Source organism: Symphalangus syndactylus, chromosome 23, assembly GCF_028878055.3.
Source record: "Symphalangus syndactylus isolate Jambi chromosome 23, NHGRI_mSymSyn1-v2.1_pri, whole genome shotgun sequence".
Classification (NCBI taxonomy): Eukaryota; Metazoa; Chordata; class Mammalia; order Primates; family Hylobatidae; genus Symphalangus; species Symphalangus syndactylus.
In genome coordinates, this window is record NC_072445.2 from 12,265,929 (window position 1) to 12,286,267 (window position 20,339).

The 20,339-nt window shown below is 44.4% G+C and overlaps 1 protein-coding gene and 1 non-coding gene across 15 annotated transcripts in view; one reads left to right on the top strand and one right to left on the bottom strand.

Annotated features, from left to right (window-relative positions):
- The window catches only part of BTBD9 (BTB domain containing 9), a 507,047-nt gene that overhangs the window by 55,366 nt on the left and 431,342 nt on the right, over positions 1-20,339 (bottom strand). The window lies entirely within an intron of this gene.
- Positions 8,699-8,770, top strand: LOC129473869 (small nucleolar RNA SNORD45). Its single transcript, XR_008654397.1, has one exon. It is a non-coding gene; the product is annotated as a small nucleolar RNA SNORD45 (small nucleolar RNA).

Here is a 20,339-nt window from a genome sequence, read left to right on the forward strand (position 1 = left end):
GTGCACGAGCCAAAGCAGGGCGAGGCATTGCCTCACCCGGGAAGCGCAAGGGGTCAGGGAGTTCCCTTTTCTAGTCAAAGAAAGGGGTAACAGACGGCACCTGGAAAATCGGGTCAGTCCCACCCTAATACTGCGCTTTTCCAACGGGCCTGGAAAACAGCACACCAGGAGATTGTGTCCCGCATCTGGCTTGGAGGGTCCTATGCCCACGGAGTCTGGCTGATTGCTAGCAGAGCAGTCTGAGATGAAACTGCAAGGCAGCAGCGAGGCCGGGGGAGGGGCGTGCCCGCCATTGCTGAGGCTTGCTTAGGTAAACAAAGCAGCCAGGAAGCTCGAACTAGGTGGAGCCCACCAGAGCTCAAGGAGGCGTGCCTGCCTCTGTAGGCTCCACCTCTGGGGGCAGGGCACAGACAAACAAAAAGTCAGCAGGAACCTCTGCAGACTTAAATGTCCCTGTCTGACTGACAGCTTTGAAGAGAGTAGTGGTTCTCCCAGCACGCAGCTGGAGATCTGAGAACGGACAGACTGCCTCCTAAAGTGGGTCCCTGACCCCCGAGCAGCCTAACTGGGAGGCACTCCCAAGTAGGGACAGACTGACACCTCACTCGGCCAGGTACTCCTCTGAGACAAAACTTCCAGAGGAACTATCAGACAGCTGAATTTGTGGTCTCACAAAAATCTGCTGTTCTGCAGCCACCGCTGCTGACACCCAGCCAAACAGGGTCTGGAGTGGACATCTAGCAAACTCCAACAGACCTGCAGCTGAGGGTCCTGTCTGGTAGAAGGAAAACTAACAAACAGAAAGGACATCCACACCAAAAAACCCATCTGTACATCACCATCATCAAAGACCAAAAGTAGATAAAACCACAAAGATGGGGAAAAAACAAAGCAGAAAAACTGGAAACTCTAAAAAGCAGAGCACCTCTCCTCCTCCAAAGGAACGCAGTTCCTCACCAGCAACGGAACAAAGCTGGACGGAGAATGACTTTGACGAGTTGAGAGAAGAAGGCTTCAGACGATCAAACTACTCTGAGCTACGGGAGGAAATTCAAAACAATAGCAAAGTAGTTTAAAACTTTGAAAAAAAATTAGATGAATGGATAACTAGAATAACCAATGGAGAGAAGGGCTTAAAGGAGCTGATGGAGCTGAAAGCCAAGTATCGAGAACTATGCGAAGATTGCAGAAGCCTCAGTAGCCGATGCGATCAACTGGAAGAAAGGGTATCAGTGATGGAAGATGAAATGAATGAAATGAAGCGAGAAGGGAAGTTTAGAGAAAAAAGAATAAAAAGAAATGAACAAAGCCTCCAGAAATATGGGCCTATGTGAAAAGACCAAACCTACGTCTGATTGGTGTACCTGAAAGTGACGGGGACAATGGAACCAAGTTGGAAAACACTTTGCAAGATATAATCCAGGAGAACTTCCCCAATCTAGTAAGGCAGGCCAACATTCAGATTCAGGAAATACAGAGAACGCCACAAAGATACTCCTCGAGAAGAGCAACTCCAAGACACATAATTGTCAGATTCACCAAAGTTGAAATGAAGGAAAAAATGTTAAGGGCGGCCAGAGAGAAAGGTCGGGTTACCCACAAAGGGAAGCCCATCAGACTAACAGCTGATCTCTCGGCAGAAACTCTACAAGCCAGAAGAGAGTGGGGGCCGATATTCAACATTCTTAAAGAAAAGAATTTTCAACCCAGAATTTCATATCCAGCCAAACTAAGCTTCATAAGTGAAGGAGAAATAAAATACTTTACAGACAAGCAAATGTTGAGTGATTTTGTCACCACCAGGCCTGCCCTAAAAGAGCTCCTGAAGGAAGCACTAAACATGGAAAGGAACAACCAGTACCAGCCACTGCGAAAACATGCCAAATGGTAAAGATCATCAAGGCTAGGAAGAAACTGCATCAACTAATGAGCAAAATAACCAACTAACATCATAATGACAGGATCAAATTCACATATAACAATATTAACTTTAAATGTAAATGGGCTAAATGCTCCAATTAAAAGACACAGACTGGCAAACTGGATAAGGAGTCAAGACCCATCAGTGTGCTGTATTCAGGAAACCCATCTCACGTGCAGAGACACACACAGACTCAAAATAAAGGGATAGAGGAAGATCTATCAAGCAAAAAAAGGCAAGGGTTGCAATCCTAGTCTCTGATAAAATAGACTTTAAACCAACAAAGATCAAAAGAGACAAAGAAGGCCATTACATAATGGTAAAGGGATCCATTCAACAAGAAGAGCTAACTATCCTAAATATATATGCACCCAACACAGGAGCACCCAGATTCATAAAGCAAGTCCTGAGTGACCTACAAAGGGACTGTAACTCCCACACAATAATAATGGGAGATTTTAACACCCCACTGTCAACATTAGACAGATCAATGAGACAGAAAGTTAACAAGGATCCAGGAATTGAACTCAGCTCTGCACACAGAACTCTCCACCCCAAATCAACAGAATATACATTTTTTTCAGCACCACACCACACCTATTCCAAAATTGACAACATAGTTGGAAGTAAAGCTCTCCTCAGCAAATGTAAAAGAACAGAAATTATAACAAACTGTCTCTCAGACCATAGTGCAATCAAACTAGAACTCAGGATTAAGAAACTCACTCAAAACTGCTCAACTACATGGAAACTGAACAATCTGCTCCTGAATGACTATTGGGTACATAATGAAATGAAGGCAGAAATAAAGATGTTCTTTGAAACCAATGAGAACAAAGACACAACATACCAGAATCTCTGGGACACATTCAAAGCAGTGTGTAGAGGGAAATTTATAGCACTAAATGCCCACAAGAGAAAGCAGGAAAGATCCAAAATTGACACCCTAACATCACAATTAAAAGAACTAGAAAAGCAAGAGCAAACACATTCAAAACCTAGCAGAAGGCAAGAAATAACTAAAATCAGAGCAGAACTGAAGGAAATAGAGACACAAAAAACCCTTCAAAAAATTAATGAATCCAGGAGTTGGTTTTTTGAAAAGATCAACAAAATTGATAGACCGCTAGCAAGACTAATAAAGAAGAAAAGAGAGAAGAATCAAATAGATGCAATAAAAAATGAAAAAGGGGATATCACCACCAATCCCACAGAAATACAAACTACCATCAGAGAATACTACAAACACCTCTACGCAAATAAACTAGAAAATCTAGAAGAAATGGATAAATTCCTTGACACATACACCCTCCCAAGACTAAACCAGGAAGAAGTTGAATCTCTGAATAGACCAATAACAGGCTCTGAAATTGTGGCAATAATCAATAGCTTACCAACCAAAAAGAGTCCAGGACCAGATGGATTCACAGCCGAATTCTACCAGAGGTACAAGGAGGAACTGGTACCACTCCTTCTGAAACTATTCCCATCAATAGAAAAAGAGGGAATCCTCCCTAACTCACTTTATGGGGCCAGCATCATCCTGATACCAAAGCCGGGCAGAGACACAACCAAAAAAGAGAATTTCAGACCAATATCCTTGATGAACATTGATGCAAAAATCCTCAATAAAATACTGGCAAACCGAATCCAGCAGCACATCAAAAAGCTTATACACCATGATCAAGTAGGCTTCATCCCTGGGATGCAAGGCTGGTTCAACATACGCAAATCAATAAATGTGATCCAGCATATAAACAGAACCAAAGACAAAAACCACATGATTATCTCAATAGATGCAGAAAAGGCCTTTGACAAAATTCAACAACCCTTCATGCTAAAAACTCTCAATAAATTAGGTATTGATGGGACGTATCTCAAAATAATAAGAGCTATCTATGACAAACCCACAGCCAATATCATACTGAATGGGCAAAAACTGGAAGCATTCCCTTTGAAAACTGGCACAAGACAGGGATGCCCTCTCTCACCACTCCTATTCAACATAGTGCTGGAAGTTCTGGCCAGAGCAATCAGACAGGAGAAGGAAATAAAGGGTACTCAATTAGGAAAAGAGGAAGTCAAATTGTCCCTGTTTGCAGATGACATGATTGTGTATCTAGAAAACCCCATCGTCTCTGCCCCAAATCTCCTTAAGCTGATTAGCAACTTCAGCAAAGTCTCAGGATACAAAATCAATGTACAAAAATCGCAAGCATTCTTGTACACCAATCACAGACAAACAGAGAGCCAAATCATGAGTGAACTCCCATTCACAATTGCTTCAAAGAGAATAAAATACCTAGGAATCCAACTTACAAGGGATGTGAAGGACCTCTTCAAGGAGAAGTACAAACCACTGCTTAATGAAATAAAAGAGGATACAAACAAATGGAAGAACATTCCATGCTCATGGGTTGGAAGAATCAATATCGTGAAAATGGCCATACTGCCCAAGGTAATTTATAGATTCAATGCCATCCCCATCAAGCTACCAATGACTTTCTTCACAGAATTGGAAAAAACTACTTTAAAGTTCATATGGAACCAAAAAAGAGCCTGCATTGCCAATTCAATACTAAGCCAAAAGAACAAAGCTGGAGGCATCACGTTACCTGACTTCAAACTATACTATAAGGCTACGGTAACCAAAACAGCATGGTACTGGTACCAAAACAGAGACATAGATCAATGGAATAGAACATAGCCCTCAGAAATAATGCCGCATATCTACAACTATCTGATCTTTGACAAACCTGACAAAAACAAGAAATGGGGAAAGGATTCCCTATTTAATAAAGGGTGCTGGGAAAACTGGCTAGCCATATGTAGAAAGCTGAAACTGGATCCCTTCCTTACACCTTACACAAAAATTAATTCAAGATGGATTAAAGACTTAAATGTTAGACCTAAAACCATTAAAACCCTACAAGAAAACCTAGGCAATACCATTCAGGACATAGTCAAGGGCAAGGACTTCATGCCTAAAACACCAAAAGCAATGGCAACAAAAGCCAAAATTGACAAATGGGATCTAATTAAACTAAAGAGCTTCTGCACAGCAAAAGAAACTACCATCAGAGTGAACAGGTAACCTACGGAATGGGAGAAAATTTTTGCAACCTACTCATCTGACAAAGGGCTAATATCCAGAATCTACAATGAACTCAAACAAATTTACAAGAAAAAAACAAACAACCCCATCAAAAAGTGGGCGAAGGACATGAACAGACACTTCTCAAAAGAAGACATTTATGCAGCCAAAAAACACATGAAGAAATGCTCATCATCACTGGCCATCAGAGAAATGCAAATCAAAACCACAGTGAGATACCATCTCACACCAGTTAGAATGGCCATCATTAAAAAGCCAGGAAACAACAGGTGCTGGAGAGGATGTGGAGAAATAGGAACACTTTTACACTGTTGGTGGGGACTGTAAACTAGTTCAACCATTGTGGAAGTCAGTGTGGCGATTCCTCAGGGATCTAGAACTAGAAATACCATTTGACCCAGCCATCCCATTACTGGGTATATACCCAAAGGACTATAAATCATGCTGCTATAAAGACACATGCAGAGGTATGTTTATTGCGGCACTATTCACAATAGCAAAGAGTTGGAACCAACCCAAATGTCCAACAACGATAGACCGGATTAAGAAAATGTGGCACATATACACCATGGAATACTATGCAGCCATAAAAAATAATGAGTTCATGTCCTTTGTAGGGACATGGATGAAACTGGAAAACATCATTCTCAGTAAACTATCGCAAGGACAAAAAACCAAACACCGCATGCTCTCACTCATAGGTGGGAATTGAACAATGAGAACACATGGACATAGGAAGGGGAACATCACACTCCGGGACTGTTGTGGGGTGGGGGGACGGGGGGAAGGATAGCATTAGGAGGTATACCTAATGCTAAATGACAAGTTAATGGGCGCAGCACACCAACATGGCACATGCATACATATGTAACAAACCTGCAACATTGTGCCCATGTACCCTAAAACTTAAAGTATAATAATAATAATAATAATAATAATAAAATACTTGTTGTATAAAAAAAACGAATAGGAATAAATAAAATGATATGAAAAAAGAACATTTAGTGAACAAGAATGCACTCTTGTAAATTAAAACTATGAGCGACATAAATAATTCAACGAATGGGTTACAAAGTTAAGTTGAGGAAATTTCCCAGAATGTCAAATCAAATGACAAAGATAAAAAATAGAAGAGAAAGCATAAGAGAACAAAAGAATCAAACGAGGAGTTCCACTATCTAATTAGATGTTCCAGTAAGAAATCTGATGTTCCGGAGAAAATATGAGATAGGAAAGTGCCAAAGTCACACAACAAATTTTCCCATATATGAAGGACAAAAGTTTCCAGGTTAAAGATCCCACTAAGTACCATTACAAGAAATGAGAAAAGATCCACACCAAAGTATATTATTAAGAAACTTTAGAAGATCTTTTTTTTTTTTTTTTTTTTTTTGAGACAGAGTCTCGCTCTGTCGCCCAGGTTGGAGTGCAGTGGCGCAATCTCGGCTCACTGCAAGCTCCGCCTCCCGGGTTCACGCCATTCTCCTGCCTCAGCCTCTCTGAGTAGCTGGGACTACAGGCGCCCGCCACCACGCCCGGCTAATTTTTTTTTTGTATTTTTAGTAGAGACGGGGTTTCACCGTGGTCTCGATCTCCTGACCTCGTGATCCGCCCGCCTCGGCCTCCCAAAGTGCTGGGATTACAAGCGTGAGCCACCGCGCCCGGCCAAAACTTTAGAAGATCTTAAAAGTTCTGGAGGGGGAAAAAGCAGGTCATCACAAAGACCTGGGAATCAGGTTCACATAAATTTTTCAAAAGCAACATTGGGGGTGAGAAGATAATAGGTCACTTCCTTCCAAATGCTGAGGGAAAAATCAGTGACCATTCCCAGACAAAGTAAATGAAGTATGAGAACAGAATAAAGAAATTTTCATTCAGGCATAAAAAAAATTCACCTTCATCCTCTCTTTGTATTTATGCAAAGAAAAATAAAAATAATAAAATAAAAACTTCACCTCCAATGCATTCACAAGAAACTACCAGAAAATGTGTTCCACCAAAACAAAGGACCAACTTAAGATAAAGAAAGTTATGGGATACTATCGCTTGAGGCCAGGAGTTCCAGACCAGCCTGGTCAATATGGCAAAACCCCTTCTCTACTAAAAATACGAAGATTAGCCAGGCATGGTGGTGCACACCTGTACTCCAAGCTACTCAGGAGGCTGAGGCATGAGAATTGCTTGAACCTAAGAGGCGGAGGTTGCAGTGAGCCAACACTGTGCCACTGCACTCCAGCCTGAGTGACAGAGCAGGATTCTGTCTCAAAAAAAAAAAAAAAGAAAGAAAGAAAGTTATGGGATCCACAAAACAGAGAATGTGAAATGGAATACAGGCAAGAGGAATTCCTAAGATAATGGGATGGGAGATCCCAGGATGAGAGCCGTAAAACAGGCCCACAGGACAACTAGTCCAGACTGCAGAGGGAAGGTGGGCAGCTCATGGGAACATCTCAAAGGAGAAAGAGAAACTAATTGACCAGATGTGTAACCAGGTTATGAGAATTTGTGTTGCTCTGACAACACAAATTGTGTTGTGGGGGAAGAATCAGCGATAGTACACAGAAAATTAATGAATGATAGGTATACAGAAAACTAAGCAATTTTTTTTTTTTTTTTTTTTGGAGACGGAGTCTTGCTCTGTTGCCACGCTAGAGTACAGTGGCACGATTTTGGCTCACTGCAACCTCGCCTCCCAGCTTGGGAGGCTTGAACCCACCTCCCGGGTTCAAGAAATTCTCTGCCTCAGCCTCCCAAGTAGCTGGGATTACAGGCGCCTGCCACCATGCCCAGCTAATTTTTGTATTTTTGGTAGAGATGGGGTTTCACCATCTTGGCCAGGCTGGTCTTAAACTCCTGACCTCGTGATCCACCTGCCTCAGCCTCCCAAAGTGCTGGGATTACAGGCATGAGACACTGCACCTGGCCACTTTTTAACTCTAGGGAAACAAATGATAAAAAAAAAAAAAGGTGATCGTAGTACACTACATGGCTTGGCTCTGAACAATAGTACATAGTCATCCTAATGCCAACAAGAAATCTGATACAAAGAAAAACTGTGATTTAACGAAACAGGAGGATGAAGCAGACTGGTGCATGTGTGTACTTGCAAGGGGGGAGGGCAATGAAACAAAATCCTTATCTTTCAAAGTAGGAACACAATAGATAATTCCAGTAATGTAATTAGGAAATAGCAGAATAAGCATATAGTTTAGAATATGAAGATACAGACCAAAAAAAAAAAAAAGTCTAAAAGAGATGAATATGTTTGCCTCAAAATCTAAAAGTCTGACCATGTGTTATATTGGACAAGGTAGGGTGACACAGGCATTCTGACATATTGCCAGAGGCAGTACAAGTTGACATACCCTCAACTAGCAAAATGTTAAATGCACATACCCCTAGAGCTAGCAATTCCCTTATACTACTTTAACTTATGATGTGTTCGCAGCATAGGGAAGAAGAAGAATAGGGATTGTACTGCAGCATCATTTGAACAGCAAGAGAGCGACCTAAATGCTCATCACTGGGGACTGGTTAAGTAAATTATGGTAGATCCCTATCCTTATAATGAAGGACTATGAGCTGGGGGATGGGGGATGGGGAGAGGCAGGAAACGCAAGAGATCTCCAAGGTACAGAAAAATCTGTGTTAAAAGAAAATGGGGTCAATGATGTAATGGCATGTATTCGCTGAATCCAGAGTTGATATGAGTTCTAAAATTACACTGAAGCTGGGTGCGGCCGTTCATGCCTGTAATCCCAGCACTTTGGGAGACCAAGGCAGGAGGATTGCTGGAGCCCAGGAGTTCAAGAGATCAGCCTGGGGCATATAGTGAGACCCTGTCTCTACAAAAAGTAAAAAATTAGGTAGGTGTGGTGGCACATGCCTGTAGTCTCAGCTACTTGGAAGGCTGAGGTGGGAGGATCACCTGAGCCTGGGGGATCAAGGCTGCAGTGAGCCATGACTGCACTGCTGCATTCCAGCCTGGGCGACAGAGCGAGCTCTGTCTCAAAAACAAACAAACAAACATTAAAAATAAAATAAAATTACACTGAGACCTTGGAGGAAAAAAAAAAGTAAATGGGGAGAATATATACACTTGTTTATGCATAAACTATCTCTGAAGGAAAAGGTAGGAGGGAAACATTTCAGTCTACAGTTTTAGATTTTTAAATAACATTAAATATATTTTTTGGAATATATAGTTTTTTTCAAAATTACTTTTTAAAAGAGGAAAAAGAAAAGCAGTTGCTTTCTGAGAATGGGACTTGGGGTAGGGAAAGATGAAGCAGAGGACTGCTGCTTTTTGTTAAAAGTTTTGTGGTTTTACTTCACTCTCAAAACTGTCCATGTATAACTTTGATAATATTTTTAATTACAATTAAAGCAGAGCCTAAGAAAGGGAGCAGAGCCTGTGGTGACAAGGAGTGGAAAAGGTACATGGGAAGCATATGTATTTACAGCCTTTGGGAGCAGGGCTGGAAGGCAGGCATGAACCTTTGCAACAGATTCTCGAAAAGGGAAGAAATAATAAAAGCTGTCCCCTGTCAACTGAGCTTACAGCAGTGACTGCGGTGCCCTCTCCAAGTTGCGTGGCACTGAGACGTGACGGGTATTAAAGTCCTTGAGTGAGCATCGAGACTTGCCTGAAGATCCCTCTGACAGTTCTTTATGAGTGAGCCTCTTGTGCTGACCCCACAGCTGCCCGCCGTCCCTCCAAGCATGCTACTCTTATTGTCTGGCGCGTTGTAGTGATGGGCCAAGGACCACATTCATCTCTTTAATCATATCTACAGATGATCTATGGACTGGGGATATGAGAGAGAGCATTTTCCAGAACACTGGGTGAGGTGGGAATTACTGTGTTTTAACAGCCCTTAAGCTGGGCCTGCATGTCTGTCCCCGCTAGGTCCCCAAAGGCAGAGCTAGAGAGGGTCTCCTAGGTGGCAGAGAATCAAAATCAGCCCGGATCCTGTTTATTCCCTTCTGAAGAGCTTCCTTGGCCCCAGATCTCTGATACCAGTCTAAAGTGAAGACTCAGTGTGTAGGCCTCTGTCTAATCTGGCACCCCAGGAGTATGTTCTTTTGTTCTGCAGGATGCTTAACTGGATTTTACAGCTGTCTCACTACCCAGACTTACAGGGAATTCTGGGTTCGCTCCATTCACCCTGTTTGTTCATTCAACAACTATTTATTGAGACCCTCTATGTGTCAGGCTTAGGAAAAATGGGGCCAAGTTGGTCTAACCTGACTGCAGACCTGAGGCAGCAGAAAACCGTGTTAGGAGCTACGAGAATTAGTGATTGTTTTGGCCACACACTGACCAGCCAAAGGCTCACTAAGATCAAAAGTCGCACATGGGAGCCTCACAGACATACTTTGCTGGTTGACTGAGTATTTTTTTAAAGGTTGAGTTAGCTGCCACTTAAACATTGGGAGATTTCACAGCAAAACACAGATGCCTCCCTTCTCTTGAAAACCAGAAGATTTGGCATGCATGAGTCCTCTTCCCTGCCTGACAACAGCTGGAGATGAGGAGAGCTTTTGGTGGTCTCTCTTACTCTCTGTGCCTGCCCTGGCCTGCTTTGTTCCCTCACATCACCCATCTGGTCCAAGGAGGTGGCCAGGTTTCTACCCCAGCCTTAGATAGAGCTCGGTGTTAAAATGGACTCTTGTACAGCAATCTCATCGGGTTCAAAATTCTTTGGGGATTTAGCACCAGAACTGACATAAAAATTATGTTTCAGGATTAAGAAAAGTAAATCCTTATACTGTTTCCTTCTTGGCCTCGAGACAAGTACAGCTGAGGTTTGTGGAAGGACATAAGAACTAACTACAGTCCTCATTTCCTGCTGCCTGCCTTTCCCTTGGCTGTGGTTAGCAGAAGTCTGGTTACACTGGACCAGTGGGTCTTAACCTTGGCTGCACATCAGAACACCCGTGGAGCTAAACTTTCAAACTCCCAGACCACAGCCCACACCAATTAACGCTCAAAACCTCTGGGGGGCGGGGGGGGGGGGGGTGGGCCCTGCTTGAGTCCTTTTTAAATTCCTCAGGTGATTTCAATATGTGGCCAAGGTGGGCCCCTTGCTCAGGTTGGGAATTGAGTGTTAGGAGCAGCGTGCTAGCATGGACATGTGGCATCTTCTGTCCCGACTACAGTCCACTTCCACCTCCCTGCCTGACTTCCCTCCTGGGATTCCTTGATCTAGGTAGGTGAGCATTTGATGCTTTCTGGCAGAGGAGGAACTTCAGCCTTCTGTCTGGTAAATGCACTTGCATCTACTGCTCTAACATAAGCCAATCTCGAGTTTTGCCTTCTGTGCTCATAGCATAATTTTCCCTTTTAGAGGGGTTGCCTCTCAAAGAGAGGGGCAGGACCCTCCCACCAGCTCCTCATATTCTAACGCTGTGGCAGCTACAGAAAGGGATGTGTCCCAGGGACATCCATGGTGGTTTGAATGACTACATGGGGAGACAGGGGAGGGGGGTGTTTTAATGCTCGACATCTCACTCAGTACCCCAGCCCCAACCTTGCTCCCACTCTGCCATACAGCCTCCTTGATTCCCCTAAGGGGATGCAGTAATTGATGATTAGCATTCCAAAGCTTGGCTTACATCCTGCTAGCCTGTCATATTTAATTACATTTTAACTATATTCGTCTTCGATAATACCACGAACATAATTTAGATAATTATCTCTCTCTCACTTATTCTCTGACTCTGTCTCACTTAGAGCTTCTTGCAACAAAAATCGCTTTCTCGGCTCAAACACATAAACAGACTCTGGAGCCAAGTGCTTTTCTCTCTCCTGCAGCAGCAGCTGTGCTAGAAACGCAACGGTTTTGAGTATCATCCAGAAAAAAAGCAAAATCATGTTTCTTCCTGTCTCTGTATTCATGTTTGTACACAAGTGGTGGTGGGAGAGTGCGTGTGTATGTGTGTGTGTGTGTGTGTGTGTGTGTGTGTGTCTGCATCTGGGCAAGAGCTTTTGTGTAGTACAGAAACAGGAGACGCCTAGTCAATCAAATTAGTGTCTATGAAGCACCCTCTTTGTCTGGCATTTCTTTCTTACAAGGTTTAATGGTTTCGCTCCCAAATTTAAACTCTGTTGAAACAGTTCTACATGTCTAGTAAGTCTTTTGAAGAGATGTGTTCTTTCCAATAGGGTTTCTGTCACACTTGGATCTTATAATTAATGACCTTTACTCTTGTCTATTATCCGCCTTCTCCAAGAGACCATCAGGTATGAGAGAGAAACTGGGACTCTTCAGGGAGAGTGTGTCTTGAACACACTGCTACACATTACCAGGCGTCCCAGTCCCTCCTGAACACCAAGTGGGTCACACACATCTGAGTTCCTCGGCCTAACAGCTCCCCTCCCCTCCCCATTCTGGGCAAAAGGTATCAGAGCCTTTGTTGGTTTTCCTAGAGAAGCTGGCCATTGTAGCTGAGCTCTTTAGGTACAAAGATTTTTATGTTGTAAAGTTCAAGTCTCTGAGAAGATTCTGAACAAATAAGGAATAAGAAATGGGTTAATAAGGCCAGGCGCGGTGGCTCATGCTTGTAATCCCAGCACTTCGGGAGGCCGAGGCGGGTGGATCACGAGACCATCAGGAGATCGAGACCATCCTGGCTAACACGGTGAAACCCCGTCTCTACTAAAATACAAAAAATTAGCCGGGAATGGTGGTGGGCGCCTGTAGTCCCAGCTACTCGGGAGGCTGAGGCAGGAGAATGGCGTGAACCCGGGAGGTGGAGCTTGCAGTGAGCCGAGATAGCACCACTGCACTCCAGCCTGGGCGAAAGAGTGAGACTCCGTCTCAAAAAAAAAAAAAAATATTCACTCTGGGCCACGTGCAGTGGCTCACACCTATAATCCCAGCACTGTGGGAGGCCTAGGTAGGTGGGTCACTTGAAGCCAGGAGTTCAAGACCAGCCTGGCCAACATGGCGAAAGCCCATCTCTACTAAAAAATACAAAAATTAGGGGGGTGTGGTGGTGCATGCACATAATCCTAGCTACTCGGGAGGCGGAGGCATGAGACTCGCTTGAACCCAGGAGGTGGAGGTTGCAGTGAGCTGAGATTAAGCCACTGCCCTCCAGCCTGGGAAAGAGAGCAAGATTCTGTCTTAAAAAAAAAAATCACTCTGGCTCAACCTTGTCTGATGTTGAACAGGAATATGGGGCTATATTTGTGTAGTTAACAAACTCTTGCTGTCACTTGCTTGAGGCCAAAATTCCTAGCTGTTCTTGGAAATAAACACTCAGACCAGATTTCAGGTGCCAGGCAGACTGTCTAGACCAACATTCTGCCACCACTGTGTTGAGTCCACCAATTGACCCTTCCCGTGTGACCGACCCATGGCTGGGTTATGCAGGGAAGGGAAATCAGCAATTTGCTGATTCTGGCAACTGTGTAGTAACCTGTTGACCCACCAGAAAAATTATTATAGAAACCACTTAACGTGGTCCCGGGAGAGGCTGTGGGGTCCTGTCCTTGGTGATGTTAAAGAGGGGCACAGGAATGGCCCTCCCTTGGTGGCCAGGAGAACGTTAAAGCCTGGAACTCTTTCTGAAGAGGGGCTCTCCGTCCATGGCACAAGCTCTGGGCTAATCACTCCCGATCCTCAGCGATGGCTGCTGGGTACAGTGAGGTGGACGCAACACTGGGCAACACTGGTCTGTGCTGATGGGCCTGTCTGGGGCTGTGGTTTCATGCCTGTGAAATTCCTATACAGAGCAAGCTGGGCTACTCTGGGCCAGCCTGCGCTGGGGGACAGGAGGGTTGAGAGGGGGTGACACAGGACTATGGGGCATGACCCTGCACTGGCTTCACAAACTTTGATTTGCTCCCTGTTGCTCAGAAGCTTGTTCCTACTTTTGACCTCTTAGTACCTAGCTTAGAGGCTTGGGAATTTTGCTGAAATTTGCCTGAAAAATAACAAAAACCAGGGTGTAGGTCTCCACTAAATGGCAATGGCAGAGCCAGCTGCTCGGCCACACCCCCTGCCAGCAGGCATCTCTGGAGGCTGGTGAGGGGAGGGAGAAAATTCAGTCTGCTGTTCCCCAGAGGATTCCCTGCCCCCAGGAGACACAATGCTAAACAAAGTTATTGATTTAATGACGTCAGCAGCTCCTTTCAGCCTGTGAGGAGGGCAGGTGAGCTCTGAAAAGGCTGCTACCTCCAAGGAGATGGACTCCTCCTCCTGGCTCCGTGTGGCTGTCCAATACCACCCCCTTCTCCCCCAGCAGTGCATTCCCTCCCAGAAGCACCCTGGAAATGTGAGGACTAGGCATGGGCAGGAGCCAATTTTCAAATGTTAAGAATTTGGCAATTTCATTTCCTAATGTTTTAAATACCAAAGGGATTTAGAATACAATGAGGACTAACTGGCCCCTGAATTTCAGGTGTTTTTTTTTTTTTTTAAGGCTGCTTTTGTGGAAATTAATGTCACACCCATGCAAAACAAAGCCCAGCCCTGACCTATGATCTCACACACAGCTAAGCAAGCGAGTGATCCAGAAGGATCACCAGACGGTCTCAGAATCAAAACTGATCAATTTCATACCTAAAAATTACACTAAACCCCTGTGAGTATTTTAGATCTGATGACATGCCAAATTCGTTCAGCACCTGACACTGGGGAGATATTCAGTAAAAACTTTAAAAATAGACTCTCCCTCTCCAGCCATTAAGGGCCTGATATTTGCAGCTGAACAGACAAGAAGTTGGGAGCACTGGGGAGAGCTTAAAAAAATCTCTGGAGTAAAAAAAAAAACAAAACAGTTTTCTTATGATGAAAACTATTGCCCTTAGCACGGAGCAGCCCAAGATTAGCCTAGAGCTAAAACACTGGAATCTCTGAATATGAGTTCTGTAATAAAAAGGTGACAAGTCTTCGAGGCAGGCCCCATAAAGGCCCTTTCCGGGATCTGCATTAACTGTCACATTCAACACAAAGCACTGTATTCAAGACAATGAATGATCTGCAAGCCAATGTGAGGCAGTATGTGGCATGTAACAATCTTTCTTCTGGGACAGTTTCTGTCAATAAAAAAGTTGAATTAAAAAAAATCAAAAAATCATGGCCAGGCGTGGTGGCTCACGCTTGTAATCCCAGCACTTTGGGAGGCTGAGGCGGGCGGATCACGAGGTGAGGAGATCGAGACCCTCCTGGCTAACATGGTGAAACCCCATCTCTACTAAAAATACAAAAAAAATTAGCCGGGCGTGGTGGCAGGTGCCTGTAGTCCCAGCTACAGGCTGGGACTGAGCTGGAGGCTGAGGCAGGAAAATGGCATGAACCCAGGAGGCGGAGCTTGCAGTGAGCTGAGATTGCGCCACTGCACTCCAGCCTGGGTGACAGAGCGAGACTCCATCTCAAAAAAAAAAAAAAATAAATAATAATAATAATAATTTCTCCCTCTTTTCAAACATTTTCTTGATTTTAAAAAAGTCACCACTAGCACTCTCTGGTGTTGATGACTTTCCGGGTCTGTCTGTGTTGGCCTAGACTTCTCTCAGGCTTATAAAAGGTGCATGTTCTCTCCAAGGCCCCTCGCTCCCCACTGGCTGGTTCCAAGTCACTCTCTGGCCCCTCCCTCAGATTCCTGCCATACACTGGCCTAGATGCAGGCAAGGATGGGCTTTCTCTGCAACCCTGCTTTTTCCTACACATCTCAGCGCCCTCAGCCAGGCTGCCATGTGGCATTATGCCAGTGCCAGAGTGTAGCAAGGACTGACCTAGCCCGCTGGCTCCCTTTGAGCTCACAAAGAAGGTGGACAATGAGACAGGACAGGTGACAAGGGCGTATGTTAAGTACATACATTAAGTTAAATAATTTAAATCATCTGACACAAAAACCAGATGCCGAGACAGGTAGGGGGATCAGCTGGGCACTGAGAGAGGCCAAAGGTGTGGCAGGCCAGGGAGAGTCTGCAGGTCACTTTAATTGGCCAGAAGAGTGAAAACAGGGAGAAGGAGGCTGCAAGGGAGGTCGCATGCTCTTTGTGAGGAATCCTAATTCCCCTCAAACCAGCAACCCCAGAGATTCCCAACCCATATTTTGCCAGCCTGGGCTTCCTGTGTGCCCAAGGTTTGATGCCATGTATTTCTTTACACCTGCTTTGAATTTTGTTCATGCCGTCAGGGCTAAGATATCAAGCAATGACTTCTTTACTACTTCATAGTAAACAAGCAGCCATAAGACACAAGAAAATATGGCTTCCTTTCAGACTGTTTCAGTCTACCCCTAGCTATTCACCGTACCAGTCCCCTGCCCTGAGGGTTTTGCAGAGTTGAAGGCAGATGCCAAGAAGTCAAACTGCATTCAACAAGGTTAAAAGTTATCCTTGGCACATGGAAATCTCTCGCAATAAAATAACATAAGGCACTTGCTGAAGCTACGTCAGTTGATTTTTCTGTATTATTTCTTGAGGAGGAAGGTTGCTGGGTGAAGGGGATGGGTGAAAAAACTGACCAGTAACTCTTTCTGATTCTATTGTCAGGCTTTAAAATCAGATGGATCAGCTATTAATCTCAGAAAGCCAGCAGTGAATGTGTGCAATAAATTTGTCATCATTTTATGAATAAGCTCTCGGTCATGAGGGCTTACTGTCTGGCAATTCACCTTTTCCATGATATTTTCTATCACTTGTATTTTGGAGCAGCTTAGAAAGAATATTATTTGTGTTCCTGCAGATCTGAACATAAAAAGCCCTTAGAGTGATGGAGACGAACAGGCAAGCTTCAATGTCAGCCTCCGGGCTTGCTAAGCAAATAGTTTACCCACGCGCGAGTGAACAGCACCAGGGGACAGGAATCACTCTTCCCAGGCCAGGAGAGCACTCATCCCCTCAAGAGCTGCTAATGAAGGCCCTGTTAGCACTGGATGACGTCGCACATGCCCATTGGCTTTCTGTCAAGGATTGTCAAATAAAGCTGTTGGTAATCACAGCTGGCAAGTTTAGTCGGTATTTTTGAAAAGTTCAACGGAGTGTGTGAAAGCATAAAGTAGATTTTCCTAAAGTTATCAGATGATTTACTCATCTCCCCACTTTGTGATGGCTCGGCTGCCATCAGAATCACACTGGTGTCCTGCTGGGCAGCCCTGGAGGGGTGTGGGGCAGGAGATGTAAAGACAGATGAAATTTCAGCTGTTTTATCATTCAGCTGTTTTTTTCCCATCAAGTCAGCAGAACTCTAGATCTGAAACTCCATACTGAGGAGCCTTTAGAGAGTCACCAAAAAAAAAAAAAAAAAAAAAAAAAAATCAGACCAATCCCTCCCCACCTGCGCCCCCCACACCACTGCCACTAATCATTCCACTGTTCCATTCCATCCCTTGCCTAAATACTGCCCCAGGGGGAAGGCCCTCAATATCAATTTTCAGGCTTTGAGGAGGATATCTCTATTTTCACCTTTCACTTGTTGTGAAGAAGCACGGCTCTGTTCTGTAATTAGATATGACAAGTATTCTTTTGGGGCCAGTTCTTCTGGATGTAACAAAACATCACAAAGGCGAAACACACTCAGTTAAGAATGCAACTCTGACATTGTACAGTTTGTTGACTCAGAGCACACGATTGGGCCTCTACTCTGAGTGATGGCTCTACCCTTGGGTATCCATCTTTGTTTTTATGATTTTCATTTTCTTATCTTCAATTTTATAACCTTCATGAGAAAGAAAAACCACGACTCCCAACTTTGGGTCAAAATGCCCTAATTAGCAGACAGACCTGTGGACAGCAGATTGGTACAGGATCTGTGGAGCACTCCTCAGAGTCCTTGGCTAGGACTATGGTGGCCAAGCAAGTCTATCAAGCCTTCTGCAGAAATGGAAGCATTTGGGAAACACAGGTTCCCTCTGAAGATCTTAGATGTTAGAATTCCCAAGTCTGAGTCCCTGGAGAAGTAGATTTTCTGCATGTATAATGGCAGGTTTATGTCCCATCTCCTAAACTCTATTATTTCCCTGTGGACCAGGAGTGGTTGGCAGCTAGTAAAAGCATCTGAAGGATTTGTCATGGTAGTGAAATTCTCACTGGTCCTCATAACAGAATCACTATACAATGAGCTGTGTTGCAGCTGTCACTAACACCTTCATAGTCAAGGACGAATATAGCAACCACCTTCTGGACAACCCCAGTGATGCTCTACCTAGTCCAGGGCTTCCCATCGGTGGGGGAGGGGTGTGCATCCATAAGTGATTCTGATGCACATTCTGATGCGCTATTCCAGAGGTTCTCAAACATGAAGTTCAGCATCGCCTGTGGGGGATGCTAAACACAGACTGCTGGTCCACTCTTGGGGTTTCAGATTCAGTAGGTGGGAGAGGTGGGGCCTGAGAAGTTGCATTTCTAATACGTTCCCAGGTGATGCTGATGGCCTGGGAGCCACACTTTAAGAACCCCTGTTCTGGGCCAGGTGCAGTAGCTCATGCCTGTAATCCCAGCACTTTGGGAGGCCAAGGTGGGTGGATCATGAGGTCAGGAGATCAAGACCATCCTGGCCAACATGGTGAAACTCTTTCTCTACTAAGAATACAAAAAAAAAAAAAAAAAAAATAGCCAGGCATGGTGGCGGGTGCCTGTAGTCCCAGCTACTAGGGAGGCTGAGGCAGGAGAATCACTTGAACCCAGGAGGCAGAGGTTGCAGTGAGCCGAGATAGTGCCACTGTACTCCAGCCTGGGTGACAGAGCGAGACTCCATCTCAAAAAAAAAAAAAAAAAAAAGAATCCCCATTCTCCAACAAAGTGGTCAAGCCTATGCCCCATCAGGTAGAAGGCGGCAAACTGGAAAAATCAAGGGAGGCTTTAAGAATAAGAAAGTAAGGAAGACTTAGGAAGATCATTTTAGTGACAGTGAGGATGAGGGACTGACATGGAGATAATACCATGGGCAAGAAGGTTCCAAATGCAGCTCTCAAAAGTATTCCACAGGTATCCTGGTCAGGCGGAGAGGTTTGTGAATCCAGGATTACTAGGATGGGAGAAGGGCTGTGATGGAACAGAATGTCTAACAGACTAGGAATCACAACATCTGGGTTTGGGCCCAGTTTGGTTTTTTAAACATTATTATTTTCTTCTTCTTTTTTTTTTTTTTTTTTTTAACTGAGAGAGACAGCCAACACATGGGCCCAGGTTTTGCCCTTCACTGGCTGCATGGCCTTGGGCAAATCACTTGATCACTTGAGTCTCTGCTGTCACACCTGGAAAAGCCTATGCTGCAGGGAGCTGCACAAGTCAAACGAGGCAGAGGCTGGCAGAGTCCGCTGTAAACTATCCCCATGAAGGTAAGGCCTTACCCTGCTGCTGCTCCAGTGTCCCTGAGGGATGTCCTACCTGTTGCAGGACCAACTGACCCTCCCTTACATGCTAAGTCTACCCTGGGCTCTGCCTTCAATCTACTCCTTAGGAAGGAGGAATATGGGAACTAGCTCAGCAGTCACGTGAGCCTTGTTCTGGATCCCGTTCTGGTTGTGTAGTTGGGTCCTAGGAACTGGCTCTCACTGTTTCCTGATAATTCACCAGTATGTCATACCTCTGGTTCCAGTAATTATTCTATATTCAAGTCTATGCCTACCCCCAGGGGCAACAAATGTTTTCTATAAAGAGCCAGATAGTAAATATTTTAGGCCACACACATCTCTGTCACACATTCTTTTTTATTTTTTTCCAACTCTTTAAAAACGTAAAAACCATTCTTAGCTTTGTACTAAAGCAGATTGCGGACAACTTTGGCCCTAATTCCTCTTCTACCCAATCCTCTGAACTTCTGAAAGGCCTAAGTTCCTGTTGTAACCTTTCCAACCCTCTTTGTGCTGCAGTCTGTTTTCTGAACCTGCTACCACTTGCCTGGAACACTCCCTAAGTGCCAGATTCTACGCTGTGCTATTTACCTGTTGTCCCGAACAACCCAACCCCCTGGACCTGCCAGATGCCCCCTGGGATTTCTTATCCTGACTTTCACTCATTTCTACTTTAGATCCCTTCCCAAATATTCTGTGCCATTCCAGTAGGTGTGGCCCATGTCCAGGCCCTGACTTTCCTGGTCTGGAATGTCTACCACTAGTTAGTTGCCTAGCTTCTAAACCCTGAAGTTGAATGTGTGTGTGGCACGGACAGAAGCTCACAAGAAGGACAGCCATACTGAGGCTATGATGGGGCAACTTCATAAAGGAAATGCTGGTCAGCTTGACTTAATTTTCTTTATTCTCAAATCCCAACTGATCAACTGACTGTATATAAAAATACAGGCATAAAAATTTAATGACAATTTCTAGTTCTACATGGCATTT